This window comes from Lucilia cuprina, chromosome 6, assembly GCF_022045245.1.
Source record: "Lucilia cuprina isolate Lc7/37 chromosome 6, ASM2204524v1, whole genome shotgun sequence".
NCBI classification, from domain to species: Eukaryota; Metazoa; Arthropoda; class Insecta; order Diptera; family Calliphoridae; genus Lucilia; species Lucilia cuprina.
The window spans coordinates 22206872-22226258 of record NC_060954.1 but is presented as its reverse complement, the minus strand read 5'-3'; positions in this window follow the sequence as shown (position 1 = coordinate 22226258).

Sequence of the window (19387 nt, the reverse complement as noted above, 5' to 3'; positions counted from 1 at the left end):
TCCAATGGGATGATTGTAGTGAATTTAATATGAAATACTTTTATAAAATTAAATTTAATTTCGATCTAATTAGTTTTGTTTTTTATATTCTTAATTTTTGAAATATTATAAGATTAATATAAATAATTTGAATGAAACAAGATCGTTATAAATAAAATAAAACCTTTAATAGAAAATATATTAATAATTGAAACCACATAATTGGCGATCCTGCTATTGAACCTACCATTGAATTTTGAACAAGAAAATCCAGATTATAAGGAATCTAAATAAACCCAGAAAACACAAATCTGCCAAACCAAGGAGAAAATTCAAGATACATATGTATATAGAAATAAACGAAAAGCAAACAACTAATGGAATTTTGGTCAGATAATTTTGAAAGCCTTTTTACAAGTTGGATAACAGAACAAATATTTAGATAAGTACCTTTGACATTTTTGTGTGGATTTTAGAAAAAAACACGAATTTATTAATTTATCAAGCTGTTATACACCATTGTTATTTGACTGTTAATACTCTTACACCGTCAAAATAATTTATTCATGTTTGTGTTCATTATAAATATTTTTTGTAACTACGACCCCTTTAGTGATATTAATTATGGTTCTTACTAGATCATTTACTAGAAACAATGTTCTTTTAGATACCCCACAACCAGAATTAACAACCGAATTAAATACTTCAATAACTAGTCCGCTATCACAAAGTTCACCCAATCTTGTACAAGAAAATATAGAACAACAAATACCTACAAATCAAAATCACATTTCTGTTAATATGAATAGTCAGGCTTTTAATTTTCCAAATAATTCTAATAACATCTCCCTTAAACTACCTTCCTTTTGGACTTCTTGTCCAGAAGCTTGGTTTATTCAAACGGAGATACAATTTAACATTAAACGAATAAACGATGACACTGAGAAATATCAACATGTTGTCGCTTTGCCACAAGAGGTCATAACGAAGGTTTTAGATATTTTACAAAAACCTCCTATTAATGATAAATATGAATTTCTTAAAAAAAAATTATGTGAAAGATTTTCTCTTAGTGAAGAAAAAAGGTTGGGACAATTGTTCTCTGACAAACAGATGGGTGACCGTAAACCATCAGAATTTTTCAGGGATATGTTAAACATAGCTGGTTCAGTATCAATAATAGGTAATGAATTATTATACAAACTATGGATGCGTAAGCTTCCACAAGAACTTCAAATTCATTTAACCTCTTCTAACCTTTGTAATATAGAAGATAAATTAACTCTAGTTGACAAAATTTTAAATGTTGATATCGGGTTAAGGAGAAATTTCAGTTTTCCGTTTATTTTAGCCGATATAAGTACACCGATTATTGGAGCAGATTTTCTTGAACAATTTAATATATTAGTCGATATGAGAAAAAAAGAACTACAAGACTCATTAACTTAATTAATAACATGTGGTTTATCAGGTTATAGTGAAATATTTTCTCTAATAATTTTAGGTTCCGAAACCAAATTTACAACACTTTTACATAATTATCCAGAAATCACTTCAGATCCAGACTATACGAAAACTGTAGTTCACAATACTGTACATAGAATTACAACCAACGGTACACTACTTTTTTCAAGACCGAGACGTTTAGACCCAGTTAAATTAACCATAGCTAAAAAGGAATTCGAATATCTCGTTAAAATTGGTGTATGTCGACCTTCAATGTCTCATGTAGCTTCTCCTCTCCATTTAGTACCAAAGAAAGACGTGAATGATTGGAGACCGTGTGGCGATTATCGTCGATTGAACTGTGTTACAGTTCCCGACCGGTATCCCTTGACGAATATACAAGATTTCAATTTTAATATGTACGGAAAAAATATTTTTTCGAAGATTGATTTGGTGAGAGCATATCATCAAATCCCAGTCGCTCCCGACGATATTAGTAAAACCGCTATAACTACTCTATTCAGTATGTTTGAGTTTGTTAGAATGCCTTTCGGCTTAAGAAATAGTGCTCAAACTTTTCAAAGGTTTATAAACGAAGTATTTTTTGAAATAGATTTTGTTTTTACATATATAGATGATATATTAATTGCAAGTGCCAATGAGGAAGAACATTTATATCATCTTAAAATAGTATTTGAACAGCTAAAAAAATTTGGTTTAAATATTAAACCAACGAAGTGTGTTGGCCAAGTATTAGATTTTCTAAGTTACTAAATTTCAAAACATGGTATTCAACCTTCCAAAGATCGTATTACAGCAATTAGCTCGTTTGAAAAACCGTTGACTATAAAAAAAACTTCAGAAATTTCTAGGTATGTTTAATTATTATCATAGATGCATACCAAATCTAGCAAAAGATCTTATTCCTTTACACAATATAGTGACGGAAGGTTTAAAAACAAGGCGAATAAGATTATGTGGACTAATGAAAGAGAAAAAGCTTTTGATATTGGTTTAAAAACAAGGCGAATAAGATTATGTGGACTAATGAAAGAGAAAAAGCTTTTGATATTGTTAAACACAAATTTAAAGAAAAGACTTTATTAAATCATTATAATAAAGACGCTAAAATATCTTTAGCTGTAGACGCTTCAGGTGTAGTTGTTGGATCAGTATTACAACAACAAAAAGATAATAGTTGGGAACCGTTGGCATACTTTTCTAGGAAGTTAAGCACAGCAGAAAAACGTTATTCTACTTTTGATCGAGAGTTACTGGCTATATATCTTTCTGTTAAACATTTTAAGTACTTCTTAAAAGGGAATGATTTTACAATATTTACGGACCATAAGCCCTTGACACATATACTTGATTCGAAAACAGATAGGTCTCCACGACAAATTAGACAAATGGAATATATTGCTCAATTCACTAATGATATTCAACATGTAAGTGGCAAGGACAATATAGTTGCATATGTTATCGAGATTACCGGAAATAGATTTAGTATCCTCAAATATGATAAATTTTGAAATTTTAAAGGAAAAACAGGAACAGGAAATTGCGGAAAATATAATAGATACTAAATTCAAAAATAAATACAATATTTAGGAAATAGAATTACCGGAGAAGAATTTTAAAATTTTAGTCGAGATTACAGGAAAAAGTCCAAGACCTTATATTCCGAAAAGTTTAAGAAGTATTGTTTTTGATAAAATTCATACCCTTTCTCATCCTGGATTTAAAGCTTCTAGATACAAAAAAGATATTTTTGGCCTTTAATGAATAAGGACATACAAAATTGGGTAAAAGAGTGTATTATATGTCAGAAATCAAAAGTAACTATTCATACCAAATCCCCTATAATCGAAATCGAAATACCAAAATGCAGATTTGAACACATACATATCGATATTGTGGGTCCATTACCTGTTTCAAAAGGATATAGATATTTATTGACTATTATAGATAGGACGACGAGATGGCCTGAAGTTTTTCCACTAAGAAATATATCATCTGAAAACATTGTCATTTATTCAAAACTATATTCCCCGTTTTGGTATACCACTCAAAATTACTGTAGACCAAGGTTCTCAATTTACTTCCAATTTATTCTCACAATTATCTACAATGCTTGGAATACAGAAAATAAATACATCAGATTATCATCCACAATCCAATGGTATGATTGAAAGATTACACCGACAACTAAAAGCTTCAATAACAGCATCGAATGATCCATTAAATTGGGCAGACCAACTTCCAATAATTCTTCTTGGTTTGCGAAATTCGGTTAAAGAAGATTTGAACTGTTCACCAGCAGAAATGGTTTACCGTCAAACCCTTAGAATTCCTGGTGAACTTGTTATACCATCTACAGAAATAGGAAACAATAATTCCAATTTCATTCTTCAGAAGTTGAAAGAACATTTTTCAAAAACACGAAATTACATTTCACATCACAGCAACAACAAAAGTTATATTCCTCCTAATTTAATGAATAGCAAATATGCTTTTCTTAAAGTTAAGAGAAAAATTGGGTTATATCCTACGTTTGAAGGACCTTATAAGGTGTTAGAAAGGAATGATAAATGTTTTAAGATTCAGAAAGGTAACACAGTGATTTCTACATCCATTGATAAATTAAAGCCTACATTTATTGATATTGGAGAAGATCATAATGAAAGTAGTAAACAGACATCGATAAAAAGTTACATTTAACATAAACAATTTAATACAAAGCCATAATTAATCAACTAAAGGGGGGGATAGATGTAGTGAATTTAATATGAAATACTTTTATGAAATTATATTTAATTTCGATCTAATTAGTTTTGTTTTTTATATTCATAATTTTTGAAAAATTATAAGATTAATATAAATAATTTGAATGAAACAAGATCGTTATAAACAAAGTATAACAAGTAGTCCAACTCTCACATATAGGAAATTACTCTCTCACACCTACGAGTGTCGTGTAAAATCGACTCTCTTGTGAGAAATTAAAACTCAAATGTTTAACTTACTTTTTTGGCCATTTTTAAGGATCGAACGCGAAATTGCAGTTATCCACAAGAAACTGCAATTTTTTTAAATAGTTTTAATGCACTTTTCATTTAAAATTTTGTTTAATTTTTATGATCTGGAAAAATTTTTTTTTATTAATTTATTGACATTTCATTTTTGTTGTTGTTGAATCTTTTTTTACAAACAGAGTTTCAATTTTTGGTATTGAAAATTCAAACAAATTTAAAATTGTAATTTTTTATAAAACTCTGTGTGTTTAGAATGCACCAATACAAATACATTTTTGTTACTAACACATATTTAGAGTTAGGTACTTTTTCACTAACACTTGCTACTTGTTATACTTTGGTTATAAATAAAATAAAACCTTTAATAGAAAACATATTAATAATTGATACCACAATGATAATATAACTTTTATATATAAAACACTAATATTTTAAAAAAGTAAATATGTATAAGACTTTGATATAATAATAATAAATGCATTTTTAAATTAAATCAAAATAAATAAATTTAAAATAAAATATGAAATTCAAATTATTGTGATATTCAAAAATAATCAATTATTATTTAGTCAATTTATAGCTAAGTTATAGTGCAATTTTATTTATGTACACAGAAAAATTACTCATATATGGAATGAATTTGGTAATAAAGTAAACCTTGTGCCCAAGGTACAGGCCGCAAATTTCAATGGATGAAATTTGGCACACACGCTTCTTTTAGCCTAAGGACTATTGAAAATAGTTTAAATCCATTATTTCGACAAGCCCCCATACAACCGTACCCCAAATAGGGCCTTTGGGCTTATAATTGAAATGATCTATTATGTCAACAAAAGTCAACAAAACGTAGTTTTATAGAACTATATATGACACTACCGATTTTTGTAATGATCGGGTTTCATTTGACCCTTGCCCCCATACAAACTGCCCTTCAAAAAGTTATTTAAAAGTCAAAATTCACTTACAAACACTAATAACACTTTTAAATTCTACATAAATAACTTTGAAGTAGATTTTACTTCCCCTACCAATATTTATAAGAATTGGGCCATCTTTTCCCCTACTTCCCCTTTGAGCCCGCTTGCAAAAAATCTCTTTTTTTTGCAAAAAAAGTAAAAATATTCCGATATAAAGTAAACAAGTAGGAAAGTATAGTCGGGCATGGCCGACCATATAATACCCTACACCATGAGTATGTTTTAAAAATTTTTATTTTTCATAAAGAATGTTATATGTTGAATTTTACCCTAATTCCAAAGTATTTAAGCTATTTATTGATAGAAAGTTTCTAAATAAAGCTGTATATAAGTCAAATATGGGCCGATCCTCTTTAAATTTGGGAAAAGGATATATTTTTAAATAACAAGTAGTTTTGAGTTTCATTGCGATACAAATGGTTATAAGTCAATTTTAGACGTTTGAGACATTTTTTGAAGGCGGGTTTGTATGGGGGCTAGTGTCAAATAAGGGCCGATCATTAGGAAAATCTGCAGTGTCATTTATATTTACATAAAACTTATTTGTGCCAATTTTTAGGGAGATAATAGAATATTTGACGTGATTATGACATAAAAAGTCCTAATCGGGAGGTACGGTTGAATAGGGGCTAGGTAAAAAATTGGACCGATTTCAACCATTTTCAATAGGCCAAAAAACATGCTTGGTCCAAATTTCATCAAATTATCTTGAAAGTTGCGGCCTGTACCTTGCGCTCTATAGTGGTGTAGGGTATAACAAATCAAATACTTTATTTTTTTAATAATCCCCATTTTTAACATACTGACTGGTGTAGGGTATCATATGGTCGGCTACGCCTGACTACACATTCATACTTGTTACAATCTGAATTATAAATTTAATTTCTATTAGGAAAGCGAAGTTCCCTTTGTGTAAGCTAGTAAATATAAATTCGGATGCCACACGTAGCCGTTACAGTTTATGTCTTTTTCTGATTTTATTTTGTTGGCGTTGCTATTGCTATAATAATGACCCAGCAAAAACTTTAATTACATAGTAAACTATAAAGTTATATAGGCATCACGTAGAATCTAATTACTCTTGGGTGATAGTATGTACCTACCTTAAACAAATTAATAAACGGTTACTAATTACAAAAACTAATTTCTAACTGAAATAACATAGTAGGATTACAAAGAAGCAAAACACTAAATAAGGGGACTTTTTGTGAATAATAGTTCTAGTAACAAACTGGTTCTAAAGGACCTTGTGTCTAAGTGTACTAGTATAAGTCTAGAACTTATGGTACTAGTAATTTTTCAAACACACTCAATGTTAATTTAAGCATTAAGATGGTATAGGAAAGTTTAAAGTCGGGAACTTGTACGGCTGATTTTGGTACTAGTATAATACTAGTTTTTTACTAGTTTCATTTCCTGCAGGGAATGAATCCTTAATATTTTCAACTTAAAGGTATTATTTTTTATTTAGAAAAAAGTATTATTTGGTCTCCACCAAATTAATCAAACATAACCTTAAACGAGGTAAGTAAAACGAAAGCACGATATACGGAATAATACGCTCAATGAAGAACTCAGGTAGCAATTTTTGTACATGGCTGGTCTGGTCCATGTGCAAGCACTTTGTTGAAGTACTCGAGCTATATAATCTTTTGTCATAGCAGCCCGTTGCGGAATGACAGGCAGCATAGGATCAAATCCCAATGCGAAACTTGACGAGGAAAAAGCAATCACTGGTCTATAGTCAATAGAAGGGAGTGACAAGCCCAAACAGAAGGTGAAATCAATCTTCCGGCAAAGCGGGAGGTGACCACCCTTATGATGTCATGAAAGATTCCATTATTCAAAATGCAATCTCTATCATCTAATGACCCATTCCAGTGCATTCCTTAACCTCTTTAAGCCAACGCAACTACACTACTGAGTTGGCCCTGTTGTTTTGGCAACAGCACCTAGAGACATATTTGGTAGTCCGAAATATCCAACAAAATGGATCAGGATCCCTCTTTTATAAACCGATCAATGTAACAAAGGAAATAGGAATTTTAAAATCAATACATCCTGTTAAGATGGCAACAGCACCGAAAAACTTCCCCGAAGCGTAAAAAGGCATACTAAACTCCAATATATGGACACTTTCCCGATCTTTCACCAATTTTAGCATCAGTTCCATTCCCAGATCATAAATATCGCTCTACGGGATGACAGGCAACCATTGAATACCGACCTGACAATTCCCCAGCATATACCGGCGTCCCACTACACTACCGGTAAGAGATACCGATCGGGTTTAGGAATCCAGCATATGCTACTTTGTACACAGACCTGTTCGAAGAGAGAATTATCCAACCCATTTGGTATAGGATATATCAGTCCTTAAACCAACATTCTCTCCCCACAATTTTAGGTATTAAACCACAGCCACTACGTGGATCTCGAAGGAACCTCAACCAAATGACCAGCCAGGACATAGTCCTGCGGGCAACTGGCCACCCGTAGTGCCAGATTATATGATGCTCTGGTTAGACCTCATACTAAATCATTCCGAGGCGAAGCCAAGGATACATTTGACATCACCAGTTTATAGTCCCGGCAGACTAGAGGTATTGGTAGGTACCTTTTTACCCCGGGATTGCAATACACCATGATGGACATTTCATCATGGAAATATGCCCGCAGGGGGCGTGAGAAGGGTATATATAAGTTTGTCATTCCGTTTGTAATTTCTATAATATAATTTTCCGATCCTATAAGGTATATATATTCTGGATCCTTCTAGATAGCGGAGTCGATTAAGCCATATCCGTCTGTCTGTTGAAATTAGTTTTTAGAGGACCCCAGATATCGGCGAGATCTGAAACTTCAATCAGAATATTTCTTGCTCTCAAAATTCAGAAGGAAAAGTGTTTGCACATTTCAGTAAATATATTTTCTTTTTTATGCAAAGCATTGTGTTGGAACTAGGAAAATAAGTTGTGGTAAGGAGGATAAAGTGTAGTATTTGAGGACATTTGACTTAAATCTTCTTATATCGAAAGTGGCAGGAAGTTTATTACACATACGAACAGTGCGGCTGAACAAAGAATGTAATGTGTTGTGCGGCCCACTGGCTAATCTACCACAAGTGGGTGTGCTCTCGAAGAAAGACGTGAGTTACGCAAGAATATACGGGCATCGGCAACAAGTTCCCTAATTTCAAAGGAACACATTCCATTGTAGTATCGAATAGTGAAATACACCCCACGTTGCGACGGTGCTCCAGTGAATCAATAGAGTTGGATACCCTACTGTCACCGATAAGTACCTTCACCCTCTCCTGTACGCGGTCGAGTAGCTCCGGCCCATACATGAGAGTTGTATTCCATTTTCAGTCGGATATAAGTGGTGTAAATAGTAAGAAGATCAGATGGAGTCAAGTATGACTTACACCTTTTCAAAAAATCGAAACACTTGAATGCTTCTTTCGAAACTTGAAAAATGTGTTTAGTCCAGCGGACATCGCACTGAATTTTCATGGCCAGAACATTAAGAGTTTCTGATTCCTTGATATTTACACCACCCATATATGTAGATGGAGCAATAGTATCTGCCAAGCGTTTATGTGTTAAAAAACAACATTGAGTCTTACGGGCGTTAAAATCGACTCTGTGAACAAGACCTCATTCAGAGATTTTTGTCAAGGCGTGATTAAGCGATTCATTCATATTGCCCCAATCTGTAGAGGGATAGGACTATGATTGAATGAAAACTAGATAGAGTAGGAAGTAGATGTACCACTGGTCAAGGAAGAATTTAATAAAGTGCGTGAAGTATATTTGACACAATTACGCTTCCATCCCAACCCGCTTGCTAGGTCGCTCGCCGCAACTCAACTCAATATTATTATTTTCTTTGTTAAATTGTTTACAATACCTCTCATTTTAAATAATAAAAAACAAATAAATTCTTAAAACTAGTTCACAAAGATTTGCAATTGTAAAAACAATTTTTTCAAAAAAAAATCAAAAACGTTTAAAAGTTTGGGGACATTCTGCATTTCATTCCCAGAAAAAAAAGAACTTCCGAAAAAGCGAAAAAGAAGTAGAATTTACTCCATGGAAGTACTAAAAAGAACACAGGCTTAACATAGCACAGAAAAGAGTAACAGCATAAATGTATTGAACTGTTTTCATTGATAAAAGTTAATAATATTTAAGAATAAGTTCCTGAATTGTATAAATAATTTAATTTTTATTTTTTAAACATAATCTAGAAGCCTTGACATAAAATATTTCAAATATATTTTATTTTTTATTTGTTAAAAAATGTTTGAAATTTTCTGAGGAAAATTTTGTATTTCTTTACGATTTTTAAATTGAAATCGATGAAATCTGCGCGTAATTGGTGGCATTTTATGAAGAATCGATATTTTTCTATGTTTGCTGATGTTTTCTCGTTAATGACATTATTTTTCAGCATTTCAATTAAAATTTTTTTATTATACAAAATTCGTTAATAAAGAATTATTATCTATTAAATATGGAAACAGATTAGTAGATAATAGACTTTGTTAGCGATTTTTTTCATGTAAAAATTGATAAATTCTACGAACTTTTAATATTTTGAATGAAAATGGTTTGGGAAATAAAGTCATGTTCGATTCATTCTATTCTATTAAATTATTACAAAATTCATTCCAGTTATGTATTATTTTTTTCTGTGAGGAGGGATATTCTTTTTTTATTCTTAATTCAATACATATGTATATTCACTCTTAGTTTATAGGAAGTGAAAATTATTGCATTATATAATGCAACTAATTTGACTTAAATAATACTAAAAACTCCAAAATAAAACAACCAGCCAACAACCAAGTGTAGAAAGGAATGTAAGAAAAAATAAACTCACTGTTATTGTTGGTGTTTTGTCAAAACTTTAATGTTTTGTGAAAGATGCGTTTTGAATTCTTATTGAGTTTAAAATAATTCTTTCATAAGACATTTCTAGTTTCCTAAAATATTGGGAAAGGTTTCCTGATGAGCTGGCTTAAGCAACCGGCGAAATGCGCATAGGAACTAGCTTCCCCACCATCAATACATTACAGTGAATTTATTTAAAAATTGGGGTTGAAAGCACGATAAGAAACTCCTTAACTTATTTGAAAAAATAATAAAAATCCCGAAATCAATTTTTAAAATAAAATGGGTTTAATTAAGAAAATTTCAGTACAAAAAATATTCCTTTAATTTTAAACAAAATTGGATTCCAAACACCACTTCTACAGAAGGTAAACAAATTCACAAATTCAGTAATTCTGTATTACATTGTAGTTAGCTTATAGTTAGTTTAAAAGAGTTATATGAAAGTGTATTATTGATGTAGTCTATCACCAAATTTTGCGGCAGTGATTCCTTATTAGGGATGCCAATCGGGACTGATTTTTAAAAGTCCCGGGATTCGGTATTTTTAAATGAATCCCGGAATCCCGATATCGGGGTCCCGGGATTCTAAATCCCGAAAAATATAAATACATTTTAAAAAAATCTTAATAACTTACCGACAAAAATAACATCTTCTATTGCATATTACAATATGAATACTATAAGTATTTTGTGAAATTTTCGGAAAAAAATGGATTCAAAGCAGAGTAGGCATTTTTTGCACTCGTGAATACAATTTTATTTATTTCTCTCGTTTTACAACTCAGTTTCACGAGATTTATTTTTAATCTCGCGAGATCTATTTCTTTTAAACTCTTCATTTTTTATGTTCACTTCACGCGATATTTATATATATTGTTTTTTTAATTTCTCTCACAAGAGATAACAAAATGAATAGAATTTGAATAAAACTCACATACAGAAAATGTGTGCACGAAAACCGGTTTAATGGCGGTGGTAAAAAATAAATTTAGTAAGAAGGATGTACGTACATATGTATGTGAAAGATGGATGTGTGTGCGGAGAAAAAGGAAAAACAAATGTTTTAAAAAATAAAAAATGTTTATTTGCAAAACAAAAACTTGCATATATGATGCAATTATGATGTTACATTAGAAAAAATACTAATATTAAAAATTTGTTAATGCAATTTGATTCACATACAATATTATTATTTTACAAAATACAAAAATTAAAAAAAATCAAAATATTATTGACCTGTAAATTTTTATGAAAAAAAAAACAAAATAAATTGCATCACCAAATGTTTTTAATACAAAACCTAATTGACACATCGTATGTCCTATTTCTTACTTCAATTACAATAACAATTGATATTTCTATTTGCACACGTGCAAATACCACATTTTAAAAATTTACGAACATCTACATTTTCATTTTCTTAAGATTTACAATATTATAAAAACTCATGAAATACTCATTTGTACTCGTTTCATAAGAGAAATTTATTTTCCGCTCTTTAAATTTAAATATCACTCGTGATATTTATTTTAAAAGTTACGAGAAAAAAAGATAAATTTACAAGAAAGTAAACAATTTATTTCGCTCGAATTAATATCACTCGAAAGAGAAATCAATTTGAACGCTCTTCCTACTCTGATTCAAAGTACTAAAAATAAAAAATAGCTGTTTAAATACAGTGCTTTCTAGATACACCACTCATGTGCCAACCGTCTTGAGCTGATTATCTGATATATGGTGTTTGATGGCCTAGGGAAGCACTACAAAACTGGATTTATCCGAATTTTGTTATATTTAATTAGACTTTTGTACGAACTGTCGGACATTTTATCAGACACTTATCCGACATCTATCATTCTTATATTTGATCAGACTTTCGTACGAAATGTCGAAAGAATGTCAGACATGGTATCAGACATTTGTCCGACGTCAATCAGATTTGTCGAAAATTCCTTCAGAATTTCCCCAGGAATTTACATCAGATTTCGTACCGACTGCTCTGCACATTTTTTCGAATTTCCTCAGGCAAAAAGTTCCGAATTCCTAATAGTGGGCTGTTACATTTTGCATTTGATAAGTGAATGAGCGAAAAAACAAAAAATGAAAAATCATCACACTAAACAATTTTTGCCGATTTCGTATCGACAGTCTGCACAAGTTGCCGATTTCGTATCCGAATTCCATTAGAATTCGTTGCGAAAATCGTATGAAAGGTTGCTTGGAATTCGAAACTCTTTGTCTGAGGAAATTCGGAAAAGTGTGCAGAGTTGTCGGTCAGAAATCGTTACCATATTTGATGCAAATTCCTGGGGATATTCTGAAGGAATTTTCGATAAATTTGATTCAAGTCGGAAATATGTCTGACATTCTTTCGACATTTCGTACGAAATTCTCAACAAATATAAGAAAGTCTGATAAATGTCGGATAAATGTCTCATAAAATAACAGACAGTTCATACAAAAGTCTAATTAAATATAAGAAATTTCGGATAAATGTCTGATAAAATGTTCGACAGTTCGTACAAGAGTGTGAACAAGCATAAAAAAATAGCCAGACTTTTTCGATCAACGTCTAATGAAAACTATTTTCATATATATAATTTAATTTTATTAATTTTAATAATAATTTATTAGCTTCCATTATTCATGACATGTTAAGGATGCATAAATAATAGTAAAAATAAACAATAATACTTAAGTATTATATACGAAAATAGATACATTGTATACATACATATATTCAAAATTATAAGATTAAACCATAAAAATTGATGTAATTTTTGTGTATTAACAAAGTTTAAAGAAATTTAAACAATAATCATCACATTTGCAGATATTTTTTAATTGATTTCCAAAGACCAACTGAGAAAATAAAAACTAAATTCCCTTTTAAAGTACAGTTGACGAATTTCAAAATATAAACGGATTTGTGCATGATTTAAAATAAAAAAAAACAAAATTTCCTTCAGATAATGTGCAGAATTGTCGCAAATTTTCTTACAAAAGAGAAAAAGGGACTGAGCAAAAAATATCAGAAAATGTGCAGACTAATTTGTCAAATATCTAAAGGGAATTTATGTTATTCGCTTAATTGTCTGATGAAATTACAAAAACAAATCTCTTCAGATTATGTGCTGATTTATAGGATATTATTAGAAAGCCATTTTATATTTTACTTCAGAAAATGTGCAGACTATTCTCCTTTATGTCTAAAGAATAATATAAAAAACATTTTAAAAAGGTTATAATTCTAAAAACTACTAAATATGTAGTGAACAACAATAATTAGTATTATCATATCCTTTATTAATATACTTTCGCTCATATTCATTGCAAAAGCAAGAAACGAGCGACGCACAGTGGGACAGAATCGAAATTTTTTGGAAAAAATCTGGCATTTTTAAACAGCTGATCCGATCTTGTTAAATTTCTAAAACTATGATTTATATCAAAATTTTAATAGGGTCGCAGATAGCTGCAACAATTTAGTCCCTTAATATAATTTTTTAGTTAGATATGGAAATTCTCGACCCTTTACAAAAAACTTCAAGCTAATATCTCAATTACATTCAAAAATATGTTCATTTAAATCTGTGTCCTTTAATTTCATCTTTTTCATATTTAGTATTAAGTATGACAGAACATACATTTGGTGTTGAACAAAATATTTGGACAATTTTTAAAAATTATTTAGTTAATTAGTTTATTAAAGACTATAACATTGTACATACAATAAAAAATTTTAATTCTATTATGAGCCACGCACAACAACACCTGAATCACCCCACACAAACCACCTTTCCCGCCCACCGAAATATAAAACACAATTTAATATCATTAAATATCATCAGTTAGTATAATAGCTTTTTTATATGAACTGTTTATCTTAAACATAATACAATTAATTCTTACAACCTACTTATATAGTAAATTCCTAACACTACTTATTTTCTATAAAATAATCTTTCATATCGGTATACATATCCAGAAGGTAATATAAGTCCTTTAAATCTTCCTTGTTTTGAGATGATAGAGTTTCATAACAAATCCATCTTTTTCGCATAGTTGAAAGAACAGGATCAGAAGATAGAAGTAAACTATTAAAAACAGTGTTGCCAACTTAGTGCTTTTAGCACTATTTGCGGTGCTTTTTGGTGTGCCAAACGCGGAAAATTTTGCTCATGGTGCCTTTCTTCAAAAAGGCACTAAAGTGGTGCTTTCTAATTTTATGACAGTGCATTTAGTGCTTTTTATACCCAACATATACCCAAGATGAGTGGGGTATATTGATTTTGTCACTCCGTTTGTAACACATTGGTCGTATATATTTTGGGTCCTTATTAAATTCTAAGGCGATCTAACCATGTCCATCCGTCTGTTCATCTGTCCGTCCGTCTGTCTGTTGAAAGCACGATAGGGTTAGAACGTAAAGAGCAAACGAGTTAAATTTTTCCACAAATTTTTATATGCATCAAAATTTCTCTATCAAATGACATTAATACTCATTACCGACTTAAAAATATTCGACATAAATATGTTTTATATAAGCCAAAATCTCTCTAGCAAATTTTACGGCAATCGGTCCATAATTGACCCTACCCCCACATATGGTCACCTTCAAAAATTGATTTTAACGCTCATTACTGACTTAAAAATACGTGTTTAGCGGAGAAATTCGAAATAAACTACTTTTATACAAATGTAATCTTCCTACCGAATTTAATTCGGATTTATCGGTAACGTACCCTACCCCCTATTAAGGTCCCCTTAAAAATATGAGTACAGCGATGAAAATTGACAAAAAATAAGTTTTATATAATTTTTTTACACAATTGAATCTACCCCTCACATATAAAGCCTCCATGATTACTTCATCGTTGTACTCGCAATAAAAAGATTTTTATTATAATTCTTTATGCCGAATTTTATGACGATTGGTCTATAACTGACCAACAAAACAAAATCTATGTACAAAATGTACAAAAGCAAATATTCTTCAAAAACAAAAAAAAAAAAAAATATTCAAAATACTTTAAAATAAGTTATGTTATTCACTATCAGTGAAATTAACAATTTTTCCAGAACTCAAAAAACTTAAAAATAATATATATAAATTTTGCAAAAAAAATATATTCCATAAGTTTTGTAAAATTTTACAATTTGGGTGTGGGTACATCGGTTGGCCAGTTGGTAGTGTGCCTGTCAGTTTGAATGTTTAATGACATTTTACTATTTTTAAAATTCTCATCTTATTTATCTAATATTCGTCAAACATTAGTTTTAGTTCTTACGTTACTAAAAATCTACTTCACACCGGTGAAAGACTTTAGTATGACGCATGTTTTGTTTTGCAGCCCAATGTTCTAAAAAACGAATTTTGGAGTCTTGTAGGAAATGAGCGAAATAATGTGCAATTTTTATTAAAATAAACAATATTTGACTGAAAAAACGTTAGTGCTTTTTTACCCATTTTCAGTTAGAAAATTACGCTTTTTTACCCTTTTTTAATTTTTTTGCGCGCGTTTTGCTTGACCAATGTTGGCAACACTGATTAAAAATATCTTCATTCTGTGATTGCCTGGAGCATTTTCTTGAGCTGAATAGTTGAACATGCGTAAAATCTCGATTCCTCGCTTCAAGTGGAAGAATATTCGATTCAATTATTATTTGACCATGACACAATACTTTGGATACAGAGATACAAGTAATTTAGAAATTTCTGATGTATACTCCCAAATCGATTTCCATTAATTTTATGTTTACTATTCAGTTTTATTAAAATAGTGTTAACTCTTCAAAGCAACTCCTTGTCGATTATTTTTGAAGTAATTTCAAAATCACGAAAAAACCTTCTCGCCGTATTACCGTCATTTGTAGTACCGCAACTTGGAAGTGGTTTGTCGATGTTTAATCCCATCTGAACTTTAAATTCTTCTTGGATTCTGCTTTTTTTCCGCAGCTCTCAGTTCTTTCAATTCTTCATTATTTTTTGTAAGATTCTCTGGCACACTTCTATATTTTAGGTCGTATGCTATGTGTAAAAAGTAATCCAAAAATCGTATTCTGGCATGAAGTGGTGAAATTCCGAAAGACAGGACTTCTTCATTAATACTTCTGCTTTTGTTTATATTTGAAAATTGCGACTTTTTCTCATTACATATTGAGCATCTCCAGAAGGAAGAAGTTTCTGTTATGGCATTGCTGACCTTTCCATCAATCATTGTTAAGCTTAGCTGATATGATACGTTAATAGAGAATTCCTTTATTTTTATGCATTTATTTCATCTTTTAAATATTCCACTAAATCTTTTGTTGTTTTCTTTGACTCCTTTATATATTCACAAAAAATTTTTGTACCAGCAGTTGTATATTCCATATATCTTTTAATGAATTTCCGATGCTTGACGATGATGGATTAAGGGAATATGAACGAATTCGTAATGGCACTAATGATGACATAAATACACTTTTGTAGTCTGCTAATGTCCGACTTCCACAAGCTTGTTTGTATTCTGGAAGTGCTGATAAACCGTCACATCCCCACTTACACATTAAGACAACATCACAGTTATGAATTTTCCTTAGTTGGTCTTCTGAAAAGTCTGACACAATTCTTGATGCTGTGTTTTCGAGCAAAGATGATATATCAATACAAGCCTCCACATCATTAACAGCAATAGGTGATGGTAGGATAGTTTGTTTTTTCCTGGATCGCCTTGTATGATTGTAATATATTGTGTCCTTTTGAAAAAAGTTTTTGTGTGACCCTCTTTTATATGTGTTGTAAGTTGAGATTTCCGTAGTAGTTTCCATTCAACTACAAAATTTTAATCGAAATTTCTTTTGATTTCCATCCACAGACTTACTTTTTACATCAAAAAGTTTTTAAAAGTTTTCAATTTTTGATATGCCTTTTTGGTCTACTTTTCTACTATATGTAGTTTTTATATAATTTGAAATTATCACAACGAAACAGAGCGAAATGATCTGTCGAAAAAAATTAGGTAAAAAATTTAAGCATATGACCTTTCAATTATAAGATTTAAATATGTTCTGTCATATTTAATACTAAAATATGAAATTAAAGGATACAGGTTTAAATGAACATATTTTTGAATGTAATTGAGATATTGGGTTGAAATTTTTTGTAAAGGGTCGAGAATTTCCATATCTAACTAAAAAATGATATTAAGGGATAAATATGGACTAAATTGTTGTAGCTATCTGCGACCCTATTAAAATTTTGATATAAATCATAGTTTTAGAAATTTAACAAATATGTAATATATGACAAAATCTTTATTTATGAACAAAACTCAATGAAATTTTCAACGCTTGTTAAATTTGTCATTTTAAATAAGAAAATGCAAAAAATTGAAAAGGTCAAAGGGCATACCGCCATTCCCAAAAATAGGAATGAAAATACCAAAAATGGGATTTTTTACTTTTTTGCCCATAGGGTCCACATTTCTTTTAGGGCTGGGAAAATACTTTTGGAGTAAATATAAAACATATTGAGGTTTCCAAAACTGCTTTCAGTTTTCTGATCCCAGCTTTGGGATTTTAGAATATGTCGCCCTAAGTGTTCTGCGTAAAGATACCTTTTAGAAAATTATAAAATTGTTATATGTTCTTAAATAAAATTTTATTTTATTAATAAAAGAGTTAAAGACACATTTTTGGCAAAAAACGACAAAAATCTAAAACTTTTTGAATTTTAAGTTAAAAAACGTATGTTTTTGGATCTGTAAATGATATTGATCTGAAATTTTTTGTATATTATTTGACATTTTGTTGTCTAACTAACAAGAAAAATTGAGTCCATTTCAAAATTACGCCCGGTATTCAAAAGGCCTATAACTCGGATATGTCCGAGCATGTTTTTTCAAGATCTCGTCGAGCGCTTTCAGAAAATATAAATCTTTGTATTTGAGCAAAAATCAAAAAAATGGCACTAGTTTAAAAATTTTATATGTCGTAGGTACCCTACTTTGAGCCGCCACAGCGCCGTCCCTGGGGCATCTGCAGGGTTGATCTTCAAAACATAAACTCGAATACTCCTTGGCTACGCTCACGCCAAATTTTAACCCGATCGGATCAGCCGTTTAGAAATGCCAGATTTATTTCAAAAAATTTCGATTATGCCCCACTGTGAAGCATTAAATGTAACATCGTGTATTTACTAAACTGTTTATCCGATTTTAATCGTTTTAGTTCCCAATTAAAGCCTATGTCTTGTAGTTTCATAATATTCAAGATATTTAAAAATTGGATTATTTTATTTGTATATTTTATTGAAAACACTATAAGCAATCTTATGTGAAGGAATAAAGAAAAAATAAGGTGTGTTTTTTGAGATATCCTTGACTAAGACGTTGTTTGATGTCATGATTCATACCTTAAAACAGAAATATTTTAAATAAAATATTTTCAAACTGCATGACATAGGTTTTAATTCGGAACTAAAACGATAAATATTTTAGAAAATATACGATGTCAAATTTAATATTTGTTGAAAAAAATCTTAAAAAGTTTTAATTTTGAACATTAATTAAATCTAAACTAAAGAAAATATAAGGTGCTTTTTTGAGATATCCTTGACTAAAACGTTGTTTGATGTCTTGATTCATACCTTAAAACAGAAATATTTTGGAAAATATATGATGTCAAATTTAATATTGTTGAAAAAATCTTAAAAAATTTTAACTTTGAACCTTAATAAAATCTAAACTATAATGAATTTGGAAATTTTGGTGAACTTTAAAATTCGTATTGATACAAAGAATATTTGTACCAAGTTTTATTAAATTCGGAAATACGTTCCGTTCCGTGATGAATCAGCTGATTCGTATTTGGCTTACGAAAACCTGTGTAAGTCGTTAGTTTGGCCGTAACGTTGAAGTTGCGTTGCGGATGAACCTGTAGAAAATAGAATTCAAACCGCAACGTTAAGTGACAGCTATAAACAGCTGACATAAAATACAAAAAAGATGTAAACAAGAAAAAACAGTGATGTTAATGTTTTAAAAATAATGTACATCCAAAAAAT